Source organism: Salvia splendens, chromosome 16, assembly GCF_004379255.2.
Source record: "Salvia splendens isolate huo1 chromosome 16, SspV2, whole genome shotgun sequence".
NCBI lineage: Eukaryota > Viridiplantae > Streptophyta > Magnoliopsida > Lamiales > Lamiaceae > Salvia > Salvia splendens.
The window spans coordinates 27059581-27076333 of NC_056047.1; the positions used below are offsets into that span (position 1 = coordinate 27059581).

At 36.6% G+C, this 16753-nt stretch overlaps 2 long non-coding RNA genes across 12 annotated transcripts; both read left to right on the top strand.

Moving 5' to 3' along the window:
* The first annotated feature begins 207 nt into the window (after window positions 1-207).
* On the top strand, window positions 208-4773 carry LOC121770005. Of its 2 annotated transcripts, none has more exons than XR_006043733.1 (7): window positions 208-464; window positions 534-667; window positions 2321-2479; window positions 2612-2789; window positions 2860-3040; window positions 3128-3229; window positions 4140-4773. It is a non-coding gene; the product is annotated as an uncharacterized LOC121770005 (long non-coding RNA). The 2 variants fall into 2 exon arrangements; XR_006043732.1 differs by having other exon boundaries at window positions 2926-3040.
* Window positions 4774-4916: 143 nt separating this feature from the next.
* Window positions 4917-16422, top strand: LOC121771632. Of its 10 annotated transcripts, XR_006044156.1 has the most exons (24): window positions 4917-5534; window positions 5637-5840; window positions 5993-6251; window positions 6338-6459; window positions 6777-6917; window positions 7063-7206; window positions 7868-7970; window positions 8069-8129; window positions 8832-9168; window positions 9237-9323; window positions 9868-10068; window positions 10167-10360; window positions 10582-10995; window positions 11296-11415; window positions 11517-11619; window positions 11749-11830; window positions 12041-12168; window positions 12236-12301; window positions 12890-13054; window positions 13170-13629; window positions 13913-14051; window positions 14191-14284; window positions 14881-14978; window positions 15047-16419. It is a non-coding gene; the product is annotated as an uncharacterized LOC121771632 (long non-coding RNA). The 10 variants fall into 10 exon arrangements; XR_006044157.1 differs by having other exon boundaries at window positions 8832-10068; window positions 10582-10780; window positions 10896-10995; window positions 11299-11415; window positions 15047-16422; XR_006044163.1 differs by having other exon boundaries at window positions 8832-10068; window positions 10582-10780; window positions 11296-11449; window positions 11536-11619; window positions 15047-16422.
* The last annotated feature ends 331 nt before the right edge of the window (window positions 16423-16753 follow it).

Consider the following 16753-nt stretch of genomic DNA (forward strand, 5'->3'; position numbering starts at 1 on the left):
TATAATCATCATAAAAATTGGACTAGACCAACACAAACATTTAAAAGAAGATTTAGGCTCAACTATTTAAATTTTAGAGAATTTATTTTATAATAAAGAATAATTAAAAGTAAAACTCAAAACTTAATTAATTGAAAGTCCATCCTTTAGCCAAGAAATAAAAATGAAACCCTACTCTATTCAAATTCAAACTCTCGCTTGCGCCTCCTTTCCCCCACGCCTCTTTCTCTCAAATCTCCCTTCTCTCTCGCCTCTGCCGGAAACGGCTGCCACCGCCGGCACCGATCAGCAGCCGGCCTGCCGGCCATCTCTCCCTTCTTCCCTTCTCTCCTTCTTTCCTCTCTTCTTACTCTCTCTTTCGGTCTCCCTCTCAGCCAGCACCGCCGCCGGCTGGAAACTGCCGCTGCTGTCGTCGGGCTGCCGCCGCCGCAGCGCCGGCCGCCGTCGCCGTCGTCGCTCGGGAGGTAAGTATATTTCACTTTTAATTTGTAAAAACAAGTTTCTAAACTTTGAATCTTTGCTTAAATTTTCAGAAATTAAGAGGGGGTTGAAAAGGAGCCAAGAAGTGTCGTTGTTTGCCGGATTTCGCCACCACCGCCGGATGCTGTCGCCGCCGCCGACCCGGCGCTGCCGCTGTTGCTGACAGAGGACAGAAACTCCAGCCAGGGTATGATTTCTTACTTCCTTAGTCAAATTCTTAATTGAGTGGCTTATGTATTTGTGATTGAAGAGGGCTAAGGTTTTTCCTATTTATGCATAAAAGTTGAGATCTTGAAGAAACACTAAGCATGCTTGTGTTTTGGGTTTTGGGACAGAGATATGTACTAAATTATGGCTTGCTTTGAACAAAGAATTTTGGTAGGGAACTTACTTAGATATGAGAAAAAGCTTGATGAATGAACAATATGCAACTTTCCTTTCCTTGCTAGCTAGACTCATGAAGCACTTTCTTCTAAACTTGAATGTGTGGAAACATGGATTTTTGTGGGTGGGATAGATGAATTTATGTGATGAAACTGATGAGTGATTGTGATGGGAAAAAGGTTGATAGGGATGTTCTATATATAGTGAATTTCTTACCGAGTGATCTTGAATGTGGCGACAAGATACATAAGGCTCCTCTCCTCTCATTCTTCATAATCATCATGGTGTTGGGGACTTTGTTCCTCTGATTCTAATTAACTCACTGTTGGAGCATGCATGGGGAGGGATTGTTCTTGCAAGATTTTGAATGATGATAATGCGTGTGTGCTTTGGTGTCACCACAAAGAGAATGGCGTCAAAGTTGTTGAACCAACCCGAAATGCCCCGCAAGAGGTCCCTTCTTCTGCTTGAAATTACTAATTGGGCTCGAGGTAGCACTACTAGGTACAGTCCGTCCAGTTTTGAGAAGTAAATGATTTTGTGTGCTAATTTGTTAATCCTTGTTCGAATGAGTCTGGCTAGTGGCTAAATTTGCCTTGGTTTCTTTCTCAGCCCTATCTGTTCGATTAGAAAACGGGCTGTGCTTCTCGTTGGTGAAATCTGATTTTTTTCACCATCTTCCTGCATCGATAGATGTTTAGAATAGTTTTGAGGTGTGGGTGTTTGGATGCATGCTTCTTTTCGTGGTTGTAATTTATCCTATTTGTGTGTGCATGCTAGGTTTTCTCTTTATTGATTGTTACCAGACACTTTTTTTATCGGTTATTAGGGTTGGCCTGCAGTATGTTGTTGTCACTTACTAACTTCTGGAGAACTAAGATTCCCTAATTTAAAAAACCTAATATTTTAATAATATGTTAAAATGAATCTGTGCGGCTTCTAAATAAATTTGTTAATCCTTATAGCTATAGTTTCACTTTTGACTTTTGACTGCAGTACCTTGTGACTTTTGTTTCACTGGTAGGTTTCACGATTTAGTTTAAATAAATTTGGGAGCCTTTATCAAGATTAAAGAAATACATAGGCCATGCATGTTTCCGTGTCATGTAATCATTGATGCATATCATGTCTGAAAAACATACTTACTTTTAACCAACTGGATGATGAAGTTCCTTCCAGCGTATATTAAGTGGGTCCTAAATCCTTATGGTAAGGCCACATGATTTAGATGTGTGGAGAGTTATAATGGTCTCTTGATATTTTTTATCTGTGCTGAACGTGTTCTATTGATGTTTTTTCTGTTGGGTGGGATTTACTTATTGGAGCAATAATACTAGCAAATAACTTATAAAAAATTTGTTCTAGTGTTATGTTAATTTAGTCCAGTATGTATGGGTTTGGAATTCATATTGTTTGTGTTTTGTCCTTGTTGCATATTAACCTTGTTTACATGCAGTCCAAACCATTGAAGGGGAAACAAATAAACAAATTTCTGTTAGGAGAAAGCATAGAGACGGCGCTGTGCCACTTTTTTTATGCTAGCCTTTATGCGCAAGGTCAAATGAGCCCTTTATGCTAACCAGGCCACTTTTCACATTCACAACGCATTTATGAGGTGATTCTTTAACAAATTCTAGGATATCTAAGTTGATTCACGTGGCCAGATATGTATAGTCTCTAGTTCATCTTTGTGATCTTTATTTGTATCTCATTTAATTTTGTCATTTTGTCTGCTGTATTTTTCTAGTTTTCTAGAGAATCGGTCCACCCAGAGCTCAAATGCATTTCCAATTCCCCGCTTCGTCAGGAATAAGTGGTAGCATTTACTCATCTAGCCTTGTTTGCATTGGAATTGGTGCTATGCCCTAAACACCGGAAATTGGCTCTGATGATATAGAACCTGTTGGATCCCAGATTCCTTCTAGGTTTGTTTAGTTTATGTTTTCTTTTGATTTTTATATCATTTATTAATTATTAGTTTTGTTTTCCTATCAGTAAACCCTACGGGCAACTAAAAACAAAAATGAATCAAAGTAGTAAAATTATGGTGATCGTTTTCAGTTTCTTCATCTCACATTTCAATTGGCGAAGATCCACAAACTCCTGAAAACGACATCATTCCTTCATTCTCTCTTGCTTTGGCTAGCTACTGATGGAACCTTCCAGTTATGCAAAAGTGAGTACAATCTGTTTGCATATCAACCATTGTTTGCTTGTGCAATTTTTTACCTGTGCACTCTATTAATGTACTTTATCAATGCAGGAAACTGGAAATGCTGCATATCCTACTAATGCAACTCTGTCTTCCTAGCATCTTGGGACTAATGTCTCTGAGCCATTTATGTACCATACTATCTCGGAGAAGGTATATATACTATGAGCCTTTACTATTTAAATATCAATTTCTTAAAACTCGTGCTTTAAAAAGTGCCACGCTTATGGTTGGAAGGAGGGAGTAAAAAATTACAAACTATAGCTATAAGTTTATTTTAGTATTACCTTAGTTGATATCCTCCAATATGTTGATGTCAACTTATTATGTGGTATTCTTTTTTCTAAAATGACATGGTGGATTGAGCATAAAACATTTAGAATGTTGACTTTTCCAACTCTTGATATGATCATGCATTTTACCTAGACTTCAATTGAAGAATCCACATCCAACATGGTGTGAGTGTTAGGTGATAAGCTAATTACTTGTCTTAATCTGCATTTGCATCATTCATGGACATTCGATTCCTATGTAGGTGAATTACTAACTTAAGCATATCGTTCTAGATTCATAACTGTTTGCAAAGAACCGAGCTTAAGCATATTGTTCTTGATTTGCTCAAAGTACGCACTAATTCTCCAATGATGCACTGTATAATTTCATATGCTGGCCTCGGTTTAGATGTGGGAATGATGTCAATCCTACATTGTATGTAAAATTAATGTGCATAATGTATTTATTGTTTTGTTAAGATTTATATGTTCTTCCTTGATATTAGAATGAGTTGTTTTGATGATAAAACCTCATTTTTATATATTTCTACATATGTGTACCTGCGTTAGATAATGGAGCCCAAGTATGAATAGCAGCAGCCGAAAAGGTTACAAATTCTATCGGATTCTTTATCTAGAACTTGCTGTCCAACATATTAAGTTGTATTTAAGTGGATACTTTTGAATATGCACTTTAAGTATTTGTTACTTATGTTGTACTTCATTTCTTTATTTTTATTTATCAGCTGCTTTATATAATTGATTTTATTTGTTTTGTGTTTGTTGTGTAGGAGTTGAGGAGGAGCTAACTTCTAAAGGGGTTATTAGTGTAGACTTCGTTTTTCTCAAGGGTTGATCTGCAAACTTAATTGTTGCTTACTAACTTCTGAAGTCCTAGGTTTCCCGTGCTTCAAATAAGTGATAACAGTGTTCTTTGTTGCCCGATTTCTTGAGCTAAGGAGAGAGAACTATTCCGGTTTTGAAAAATTAATTGAAAAAGCCATAGGGCCGATCGACTGAATGAGAGCTTTATGAGTTGCAATCTTGTTGATATTGGTGCATAAAGATGATTTAGGCAATAGGAATAAAGACCTCATATCCAAATTATCACATGCCTGACCTTGCATAAACCCCTAGTAAGCCAATTTGAGCCCCAAAAGCCTAATTTCTTTGTTGAAAATTTTGAAGTCCTTATATATGCTTACCTATTGTATCCATTTGTTGGCCTATATTTTCTACCCTAGTCACCAAAATTAAAGTGCTAGCACATTCTTGGGAGGGTATTATGGTGGCAAGAAAAAGATGGAGGTTTTGTACCATTCATTAGGTGGTATTTATTTATACTGAGATACAAAGGGAGTGAATAGCTGTCCCCTTCAAACGAAAATAGAATAAAAAGGCAGCCTTTCATGAGTAAAAAAAAAAGCCAAGGCTAGAAAAAAATAAAAAGGCAGCCTTTCATAAGTAAAAAAAGCCAAGGCTAGAAAAAGATAAAAAGGCAGCCTTTCATTAGTCAAAAAAGCCAAGGCTAGAAAAAAAAATAAAAATAAAAAAGGCAGCCTTTCATGTCTAAAAAAAAGCCAAGGCTAGAAAAAAAAATTAAAAAATAAAAAGGCAGCCTTTCTTGAGTAAAAAAAAGCCAAGGCTCGAAAAAAAATATTGAGCGAAAAATAGAAATGATTCAAAAGAATAAGTTGACATATGGTCGAAAAATCTCATGTTTGGGGTGTTGAGCTATAAGAAATTTGTATGCAGTGAGTGAGATGTGAAAGGTTTTGTGATGGATGTGCTAGTATTTTAAGAATGGTGGTAAGCTACTTAACCAAATATTATCCCACCTCTACCAAAAGCCCCATTACATCCCAATGAATAAGACCTTTTGATATGTGCATCATATTGACTTGGGAGTGATGAATTTTGCTTGATTTTGGGAGAAAGATCTTATGTGCTTAAAATAAAGAATAGCTAGAAGAACTTCTCTTTATGAATTAGTGACGATGGTTTGAGACTCCCAAGACACAACTCGAACTTAGATTGAAGCATGGGATGCCTAGTTCTTAGGGAATTAGTTCGTGTACAATTCTTGTTCTTAAGTTTTACCCGCGAGTGAATTCGGGGTCGGCCTAATTTCCCTACCGATTCATATGGTTTGGCGTGACTTGAAGCAGAGGATTATCTAATATCTTGTGAGTGTGATTTATTGTGTAACTTGCTCGAGGGCTAACATGACTTATGTTTTGGGGGTGTTTGATGTGAGTGGGTAATTTTCTAACTTGTTCCTCGGACAGTATACAATGGAATGGAGGGTAGCGTATTATTGCTCCTAGCCAATTTTGGCCACTTCGATATTAAGTGTCTCTCAGTTCATACTAAAGCCGTCAATGAAGAACTACTGCAAAATCTTTCTGATGCTCTACGCTTGTCGGTACCTGATAAAATTGGAGTTGATCTTGCTTTGTCTAAAACTGACGATCACGATATTAGGATGTGTGGTTAGCTATTCTCCTCCTTATACATACATTTAGATATAATTTTTGTTTAGTTGTAGGAAGTGGAATACATACAACAATTTATTATTTTTATTTCCTTGGATTCTTTCTATATGTTCCACTAAACCCTTTTACCCTTTTCTTGTTGTATGCAGGAAAGAATTTTTCTTTGAGTCAGATTAAAGAGCTGTGTTCCAATCTATTGCATTTGAGGCGACTGAGATGATTCAAACTATGCTCGTGTTACACTTAGTTGATCTAACGGCCTCTCTAAGCATTCAGATTCATTCTTGTAAATGTTATCTCTTGTGCAACTAAGGTGCTTTCCGTGATAGTTCCTCGTGCAAAAATAGACTAGAATTTCTTAGTCAATCTGAAGGCCAAGGCCCAACTACGTGGAGATCACTTCTTCAGGTGCTTTCAGTGAAACTGCCTAGTGCATAAATAGACTAGAATTTGTTATGGAAACCAATTTTTACATTTATGCTTGTTTATATTAGCGTTGTTTAAAACGCGCCGCACAGGTGGAAGAGCAAGATCTGGGGACGGCAGCCCGGTGGGGGCAAGGCGTATGGCGGTAGGGGGAGACTTAGTTCTTAACTTATAAGAAGCCGGGGAAATGGTGAGCCTGCTTTGCTTAATCTTCTTCTTCTTGGTTGTAGCGAATATATTTTTCTACTTATTTGATTCAATTTCTACTGCCTTTTGCAGCTTTATAAATCTATCACATATATTTTTGGGTATTATACTGTGCCTGGTGATTTCCTACTTTTTCTAATCCACTTCTTGCTACCTTGCATCTATATAATTAATATATACTTATTATCCTATTTTTTTGTCATATGCCGTGTACATAAATGTGCTATAATAGTATTTCTTTTCTTTGATATATAAACCCCATTGATTGTCAAATCTTGGCATGTTAAATTGTTTTCACAGGCTCTTTCCCAAGTACTTCCTAGATATGTTTCTTTTTTACATTGGCATTCGGTTTGCTGTACCTGCATTAAAAAAGAAATCATGGGCCTTGGAAGCTGGATGAGCACTCAATTAGTGTCTAGTAAAGATGCTTTGTATGAGGTTAGTGTTTTCTCTTTTTAAAAATCCCTCCCTATTAAGGTCCCAAGGACACATAGTAAAGCAAGTTAATTTCTGTTGTTGTGTAAAGAAATCATTCTGTGAGATATTATTTGCCAAGACTAATTTTTGAATTTGCATCTGCCAGTGCCATCTTGTGGTCTGTTATAATTGTAATTTCATGCTCCGGTTTACGTGCATGCCTCCAGGAATAGATCAAGGTTCTGAAGGATGTTCAGGACCTCTCTCCTAGTCACATTCAATCTTTGGGTTCACTTTGAATATCTTTCTGGTATGAATCTGGGCATGAAATTATTGAATCCATAGTCTGGTTTTGTTGTTGGATTTGTCATGATGTATAGCCAAAATTTCATGTACTATATACTGTGACATGTTGTGCCTCTTAGGTTATGATTTCTTTTTCTTATGTATGGTGTTGGATTGATTTAAGCATCAAGTAGCTGGTTCAGAATTTTGAGGTCAATTTCTTTGTATGAAATGGTAACTAATGGATTATGCTATCATATTAGAGATGTCATATGAAAGTACTTCCAAGATAACTAAAGACTATCTCTATTTATTACATTAACTCTCCACTTCCTCTGATCTTTCTCAAGATTTTAATATTTCTTCAATGCCAGCTTGTTGCTACTTCTATGGCTGGGTGACTCCAGAAATCATATAAGCTCGTGTAGGAAAATCAAATCAAAGTTTGGACATACATATTGGAGAAGTTTCCTACATTGCTTGATTTTAGAAACAATTTTCCAGCAGTAAATAATTTGATTACCGCTCTGGAAATGTTGTGATACACCCAAAATTTTAAATATTATTCCAGCAGTTGAGTTTGTCTACAACAGTTTGATCAACTATCGCGGGACCAAATTTTCTATAGATTGCAAACTTGAGTTTGCTCGTATTGCTCATCTAAATTCAGCTGTTGTTCATTCCAGGTTGTGTGTAAGGCTGCGTAGCACGTAGAACTCAGTCCCGTGTTGAGAGCGCTACTTCAGTGTTGATAAGTTCTAGAAATGTCCCCTGTTCTTCTTCAGTGAGGTGTTATAGCTGTAACCACTAACCTCTACTCATAGCATTTTTATGCCAGTACACTTTGATCAATCACTTTTGTAGGGACTAACCCCGGAGTTGTCCAGGTTCTCGCTTCCTGTATAGGGGTGTGATCCTGGCACCACCCCTTGCTTTCTACCCAAACAAGTGAGTATTCTATCTCCTTTTACATTTTCTTGTCCTTCACATTGAGGTGTGGGTGTATGCGTGCATTCTTCTTTTCTTTGTTTTTTCATGCAATGTTTTTTCTCTTGCATGCAATGTTTTCACTCTTGATTGTCACCAGACACTTTTAATGGGTTATTAGTGTACACTTAGTTTCTCTCAAGGGTTGGAGAACTAAGATTTCCTAATTTCAAACACCTAACTTATTAATATTTTAATATGTGAAAATGAACAAGACATTCTTTGAGGTGATGTTTTCACTGATGAATGAGATTTACTTATTAAAGCAATAATACTAGCAAATAACTTATTAAAAATTTGGTAAAGGCTTGTGTTAATTTTGTCCATTGTGTATGTGTTTAGAATTCACAGTTTTTTTATTTTGTCCTTGTTGCATTACCTTGTTCACATGCAGTCCAAACCAATGATTGGGAAATAGATCAACAACTTTCTATTAGGGGAAAACATAAGAGATAGTGTTGTGCCACTTTTTTAAATGCTAGCCTTTAAGTGCCAGGTCAAATGTGACCTTTGTCCTAAGCTAGGCACCTGTCACATTCACAACCACAAGTTTATAAGGTGATACTTGACAATTTTTAGAACATCTAAGTTGATTCACGTGGTCAGATATATATTCTCTAGTTCATTTTTGTGATCTTTATTTGTGTCTCATTTCATTTGCAGGAATCACTAACAGAGTTGACACCGATGAATGGAATCCATCCACTGATACGCATCTTCCTTGATTGATAACCGCTCTGCAAATGTTGTGATGCACTCAAAATTTTAAATATCATTTCCAGCTTTTTTGTTTGTCTACGACAGTTAGATCATCTATCGAGGGACCGAATTTGCTTTAGATGGCAAACTTGAGTTTGCTCATACTGCTCATCGAAATTCTGCTGCTGTTCATTCCTGGTTGAGTGTAAGGCTGCGTAGCAAGTAGAAGTCGCTCCCTTGTTGAGAGCGCTACTTCAGTGTTGATAAGTTCTAGAGATGTCCCCTGATCTTCAACAGTGAGGTGTTATAGCTGTAACCATTACTCGTTGGATTTTTATGCTAGAGCACTTTGAGCACAAACTTTTGCAGGAACTAGCCCGGAGTTGCCCTGGTTCTCACTTCCGGTATAGGGGTGTGATCCTGACACCACCCCTTAATTGCTTTCTACTCAAACAAGTAAGTATTCTATCCTCTTTACATTTTTTTGTCCTTCACATTGAGGGTAATGTTTAGAATAGTTTTGAGGTGTGGGTGTCTGCGTGCATTCTTCTTTTTGGGGTTGTAATTTATCCTATTTGTGTGTATATGTAAGGTTTTCTCTCCATTAATTGTCACCAGAAACACTTTTTAATGGTTTATTAGTGTAGACTTAGTTTCTCTCAAGGGTTGGAGAACTAAAATTCCCTAATTTAAAACACATTACTTATATTTTAATATGTGAAAATGAATTTGTGCTGCTGAACAAGACATGCTGCTGAACAAGACCAAGTACATATATTTTCTATGGTCGCTTGAAATTTTCTCTGTGGTGAACGTGGAGTCTGTTTATGTTTTTTTCCGTTGAATGGGGTTTACTTTTTAAATCAATAATACTAGCAAATAACTGATATAAAAACATTGGTAAAGGCTTGTGTTAATTTAGTCCATTGAGTATGGGTTTGGAATTCATATTGTTTGTATTTTGTCCTTGTTGCCTTTTTTTAACCTTGTTTACATGCAGTCCAAACCATTGATGGGGAATAGATCAACAACTTTCTATTAGGAGAAAGCATAGAGACAGTGTTGTGCCACTTTTTTTATGCTAGCATTTATGTGCAAGGTCAAGTGAGCCTTTTGTCCTAAGCTAGGCCACCTGTCACATTCACAAAATGAGTTTATGAGGTGATTCCTGACAAATTCTAGGACATCTAAGTTGATTCAGGTGGTCAGATATATATTATCTATTTTCATCTTTGTGATCTTTATTTATGTCTCATTTCATTTTTTCATTTTGTTTGCATCATTTTGCTCGTTTTCTAGGAAAGAATCGATCCATCCAGAGCTCAAATGTATTTCCAGTTGCCCCTCTGCTTCGTCAGTGTGTGGATTTTCCTGGAAATTTGCATCTCTACTTCTGACCAAATGAGTGTTAGCACTGGAATTGGTGCTATTCCCCACACACCCGAAATTGGCTCTGATGAGATGGATCCTGTTGGATCACAGATTCATACAAGGTTTGTTTAGTTTATGGTTTCTTTTGATTTTTATACCATTTATTAATTATTAGTTGTTGTTTTCCTATGACTAAACCCTGCGAGCAACAGAAACAAAATTGAATCAAATTAATAAAATTATGGTGATCGTTTTTAGTTCCTTCATCTCACATTGCAATTAGCGATGGTCCACAAACTCTTGAAAATGACATAATTCCTTCATTCCTTCTTGTTTTGGCCAGCTACTGATGGACACTAATGCAAATCTGTCTTCCGAGCATCCCGGGACAAATGTCTCTGCGCCATTTATAACCTTTGGTGATGCATTGCACATGTACCATACTATCACAGAGAAGATATATATACTATGCGCCTTAACTCTTAAATATCAATTCCTTATATCTCGTGCCCAAAAAATTGCCTCGCTCATGGTTGGACGGAGTGAGTACAAAATAACAAACTATAGCTATATATTTATTTTACTATTATCTTAGTTGGTAATTGGTATCCTCCAATATGTTGATGTCAACTTATTATGTTGTTTTCCTTTTTTAAGACATGGTGGATTAAGCACAAAACTTTTATTGACTTTTCCAACTCTTAATTTGATCATGCGCTTTACCTAGACTTCAAATGTAGAATCCACATCCAACAAGGTATGAATGTTATTTATTGAGCTAATTACATGTGTTAAGCTACATTGCTTTGCATCAAGGACATTAGATTGCTATGTAGGTAAATTACTGCTTCTATACTGTTTGCAAAGAACCGAGCTTAAGCAGATTGTTCTTGAGTTGCTACAAGAACAACGATGCTTGATTAAGATTTGGGGTGAGGGTGTTTGTGTGCATGCTTGATTATGTGGTTGTAAATAATTTTATTACTCTATCTCCGATTCTGAAGGACCCTTTTTCTATAACGATGCGAATACTAAACAAGTTATGTGTTTTAAATAGCAGGACTATGCCATGGAGCCCGATGAGAAACTTATGCGAAATGCAGCACATTAGATGGTACTATGCCATGGAGCCCGATGAGAAACTTATGCGAAATGCAGCACATTAGATGGTAGCAAGGTTGGCAGGAACTCTTGCTAATGTAACTTGTTAGGTATAGATAACCTTTGCTTTATTACTCTCTTGTGTGCTGATTGAAAAGGCCCGTACATCACATTTAGGAACCTTTACGTGGTTCAGTATCAAGCCAACTCAGAAGGTCACTTCAGGGCTTGGCCATAGCAAAGGATCTTCTGGAGCAGTCATTTTAGCGGGTGACTAATGGTAATCTCCTTTCATACAATGTGTCTTTATTTCCATGATTATATTACATTAAAAGAGATGCGAATAAAAGACTTGTTAGCATCAACCAAACTAATTGGTTTTAATTAGAAATACCATACGGCTTTGCAGGAATCACAGGCAGCGATGATACCGATGAATGGAATCCATCCACTGATACACATCTTCCTCGATCGATAGCCGCTCTGGAAATGTTGTGATACACACAAAATTTTAAATATTATTCCATCATTTGTATTTGTCTATGGAAATGTTGTGATACACACAAAATTTTAAATATTATTCCATCATTTGTATTTGTCTATGACAGTTAGATCAGCTATCGATGGACCAAATTTGCTTTTGATTGCAAACTTGAGTTTGCTCGTGCTGCTCATCTAAATTCTGCTGCTGTTCATTGCAGGTTGAGTGCAAGGCTGCGTTGCAAGCAGAACTCGGTCCGTTGTTGAGAGCGCTATTTCAGTATTGATCATGTTCCAGAGATGTCCCCTGATCTTCAACAATGAGTTGTTATAGTTGTAACCACTAAACGTAGGATTTTTCTGCTAGTAAACTTTGAGCACACCCATTTTTAGGGACTAACCCTGGAGTTGTCCAGGTTCTCGCTTCTGTTATAGGGGTGTGATCCTGGCGCCATCCCTTACTTGCTTTCTTACTCAAACAAGTGAGTATTCTATCTCCCGTTACATTTTCTTGTCCTTCACATTGAGGGTAATGTTTAGAATCGTTTTGAGGTGTGGGTGTTTGCATGCATTCTTTTTCTTGTGCTTGTAATAAGGTATCCTATTTGTGGGTGCATGCAAGGTTTTCACTCTATTGATTAAATTTGTCACCCGACACATTTATTACGGGTTATTAGTATAGACTTAGTGTTTCTATCAAGGGTTGGCCTGCAGAACGTTGTTGTCACTTACTAACTTCTGGAGAACTAAGATTCCCTACTATAAAACACCTATTAATATCTTAATAATATGTGAAAATGAATTTGTGCTGCTGCTGAACAAGACCAAGTGAACCAAGAGCATTTCATAAATTTTTTCAATGGTCTCTTGGTATTTTCCATGTGGTGAACGTGGATTCTATTGATGTTTTCCCTGTTGAATGAGATTTACTTATTAAAGCAATAATACCAGCAAATAGTTGATAAAATTTTTGGTAAAGTCTTGTGTTAATTTAGTCCATTGTGGATGGGTTTGGAATTAATATTGTTTGTATTTTGTCCTTATTGCATTTTAACCTTGTTTACATGCAGTCCAAACCATTTATGGGGAAATAGATCGATTACTTTCTATTAGAAGAAAGCATAGAGACAGTGTTGTGCCACTTTTTTAATGCTAGCCTTTATGCTCGAGGTCAAACGGAAGCCCTTTATCCTAAGCCAAGGCACATGTCACATTCACAACAACGAGTTTATGAGGTGATTCTTTGATAAATTCTAATATATATTATCTAGTTCATCTTTGTGATCTTTATTGGTATCTCATTTCATTTTATTATTTTCTTTGCCGCATATTGCTCTTTTTTCACAGCAGAATCGATCCACCCAGAGCTCCAAATGCATTTCCAGTTCGCCCCTCGGCTTCATCAGGAGCTGGATTATCCAGGCAATTTGCATCTCCACTTCTGACCAAATGAGTGCTAGCATTTACTCATCTGGCCTTGTTAGCACTTGAATTGGTGCTATGCCCCGTACACCGGAAATTGGCTCTGACGAGATAGAACCTGTTGGATCCCAAAAACTAAAAGGAATCAAATTAGTAAAATTCCGGTGATCATTTTTCATTTCGCTCATCTCATATTTCAATTGGCGATGTTCCACAAACTCTTGTAAACTACATCATTCCTTCATTCCCTCCTGTTATATATATGCCATTGTTTGCTTGTGCACTTTTTTACCTGTGGAATTTGTAAATGCATGAACCTAGAAATGCTGCACATCCTACGAATGCAATTCTGTCTTCCGAGCATCCTGGGACAAACCTTGATATTAGAGTGAGTTATTTTGATGATACAATCTCCTTTTTATATGTATAAACATATGTGTGTCTGCTTTATATTATGTAGCACAAGTTCGAATAGCAGCTGCCGAAATGGTTACAAATTCAGTCAGATTCTTAATCTAGAATTTGCTGCCCAACATATTAGGTTGTATTTAAGTTGATACTTTTGAATATGCAATTTAAGTATTTGTTACATATGTTGTGCTTCATTTCTTTATTTTTATTCACCAGCTGATTTATATAAGTGAATTTGTTTGTTTCTGTTTGTTTTGTAGGAGTTAAGGAGGGGCTAATTTCTAAAGGAAGCAAGATGAAAGAAGAAATACCTAACCCCCATCACCTAACTTCCCATGCAAACAAGGGATTATTTTGTTTCCCTTCACATAAACGACAATGTTAAGATTAAGATTTGGGGTGAGGGTGTTTGTGTGCATGCTTGATTATGTGGTTGTAAATAATTAGATTACTCTACCCCGTTAATTCTGAAGGACCCTTTTTTCCATAGTATATATAACAATGCAAATGCTAAAGAAGTTAAGTTTTTAAATGGCAGGTCTATGCCACGGAGCCTGTTGAGAAACTTATACGAAATGCAACACATTTGTAGTAGCAAGGTTGACAGGAAGTCATGCTAATGTAACCTGTAGGTATAGATAACCTTTGCTTTATTACTTTCTTGTGTTATAAATGTTAATGATCTTGTGAATTGTCAGAAAACTACTTTATATACCTTGCGTGCTGATTGAAAATGCCTTTACATCACATTAAGGAACCTTTACGTGGTTCAATATTTCGCCAAACTCGGAAAATCACTTAACGGAGGGGCCATAGCAAGTGATCTTCTAGAGCAGTCATTTCAGTTCAGCTGGTGGCTAGTGATAATCTCCTTTCCATCAATGTGTTTTGCCTTTCATAATAACTATTAAAATAAAACAAGAGAGGCGAATAAAGACTTGTTAGCACCAACCAAACTAATTGGTTTTAATTAGAAATACAATACGACTTTGTAGGAATCACAAACGGAGTTGACCCTGATGAATGGAATCCATCCACTAATACACATCTTTCTTGATTGATAATCGCTTGGGAAATGTTGTGATACACTCAAAATTTTAAATATTATTCCAGCATTCGTGTTTGTCTACGACATTTAGATTATCTATCCAGGGATCATATTTGCTTTGGATTGCAAACTTGAGTTTGCTTGTACTGCTCATCTAATTTCTGTTGCCGTTCATTCCAGGCTGAGTGTAAGGCTGCGTAGCAAGCAGAACTCGGCCCCGTGATGTGAGCTCTACTTCAGTTGATCAAGTTCTTGAGATGTCCCCTTTCAACAGTGAGGTGTTATAGCTGTAACCAATACTCATAGGATTTTTATGCTAGTACACTTTGAACTCACACTTTTGTAGGTACTTACCCCGGAGTTGCCCGGGTTCTCGGTTCCGGTATAGGGGTGTGATCCTAGCACCACCGCTTATTTGCTTTCTACGCAAAAAATTAAGTATTCTATCTCCCTTTACATTTTCATGCCCTTTACATTGATGGCAATGTTTAGAATAGTTTTGAGATGTGGGTGCTTGTGTGCATTCTTCTTTTTGTGGTTGTAATTTATCATATTTGTGTGTGTTTGCATGGTTTTTTCTCTATTGATTGTCACCAGAAACACTTTTTTATAGGTTAGCAGTGTATACTTAAGGCTTGGAGAACTAAGATTCCCTAATTTAAAACACTTTACTTATTAATATTTTAGCATATGAATGAATTTGTGCTGCTGAACAAGTCTGAACAAGACCAAGTACATTTCTTATATTTTCTATGGTTTCTTGATATTTTCTATGTGGTGAACAAAAGTACAGTTCTTATATTTTCTATGGTCTCTTGATATTTTCTATGTGATGAACAGTGATAACTTGCTACCCCACATATTAGCTTGTATTATGCACTTTTAAGTATTTGTTTACTTATGTTACACTTCATGTCTTTATTTTTATTCATCAGTTGATTGATATAGTTTGTTTTGTTTTTTTGTTTGTTTTGTAGGAGTTATGGCGGAGCCAACTTTTTAGGAGACACGATGAGAAAAGAAATAGCTTAACCCCCACCACCTAATTTCCTATGCAGACAATGGAGTATTCTGTCTCGCCTCACATTTTATTATCCATCACATAAAGGGAAATGTTTAGATTCATTTTGGGGGTGTAGGTGTTTGTGTGTACTATGTGCACCGTGTATTTTATGTATAGTGTAGTGTAGTGTAGTGTATGTGCGCATTATGTGTGTTTTGTGTTTAGTGTGTGAACTGTGTTTATTTTGTGATTTTGCGTGCAGTGTGTATTCGTGTGTTTGTAGTGTGTATTTTGTGTATGGTGTGAAAAGTGTGTATTGTGTGAAGTGTGAGTTTGTATTGCATGTATTTTGTGTATAGCGCGGTGTTTATATTGTGCATAGAGTGTAGATATGTTGTAGACTGTGCATATGGTGTATGTGTAGTGCAATGTTTGTATTTTGAGTGTAGTGTGTGTATATATATGAAGTGTATGTTGTGCTTTTGCACTGCATGTATTTTGTGTATATGTATGTGCGAGTGTATTTTGTGTAATATGTATAAGTGTGTAATTTCCTTACATGTGTGTATTTCCTTTACGTGAATATATTTTTGGTTTACTTTGTGTTTTTCTTATAGTGTATGTGTTAGCATATTGTTTGCAGTGTGTAGTGTATGTATTAATTTACCCTATGTGTGTGTGTGTGTTTTTGTGGATATACTCTGTGTTTTCTTTTATAGTATGTGCGTTTGTATACTGTGTGTGCAAATTTGCAGGTAGCAGGCATATATATGCTGGCTGGATCAGTTTGACCCTTCAATTTGAGCAAGCCACAACGATATACCAAAGAAATGAGAAGAATAGAGAGTGAAAAGTCTAGCTTTTCAAATGGCACCGTTGCCGGGGATGATAGCATTTACCCTACATTTGTTGTGAGACACCTTGGGTGTAAATATTTTGATATCTTCTTAGTTTCTTTTTTTTATTTTCGAGATAACTCAGGAAAAAAAATCCGTGAAGAATTAATGTCCTTATCTATGTACATCAAACATTTTCCCTGCTGGTGTGAAT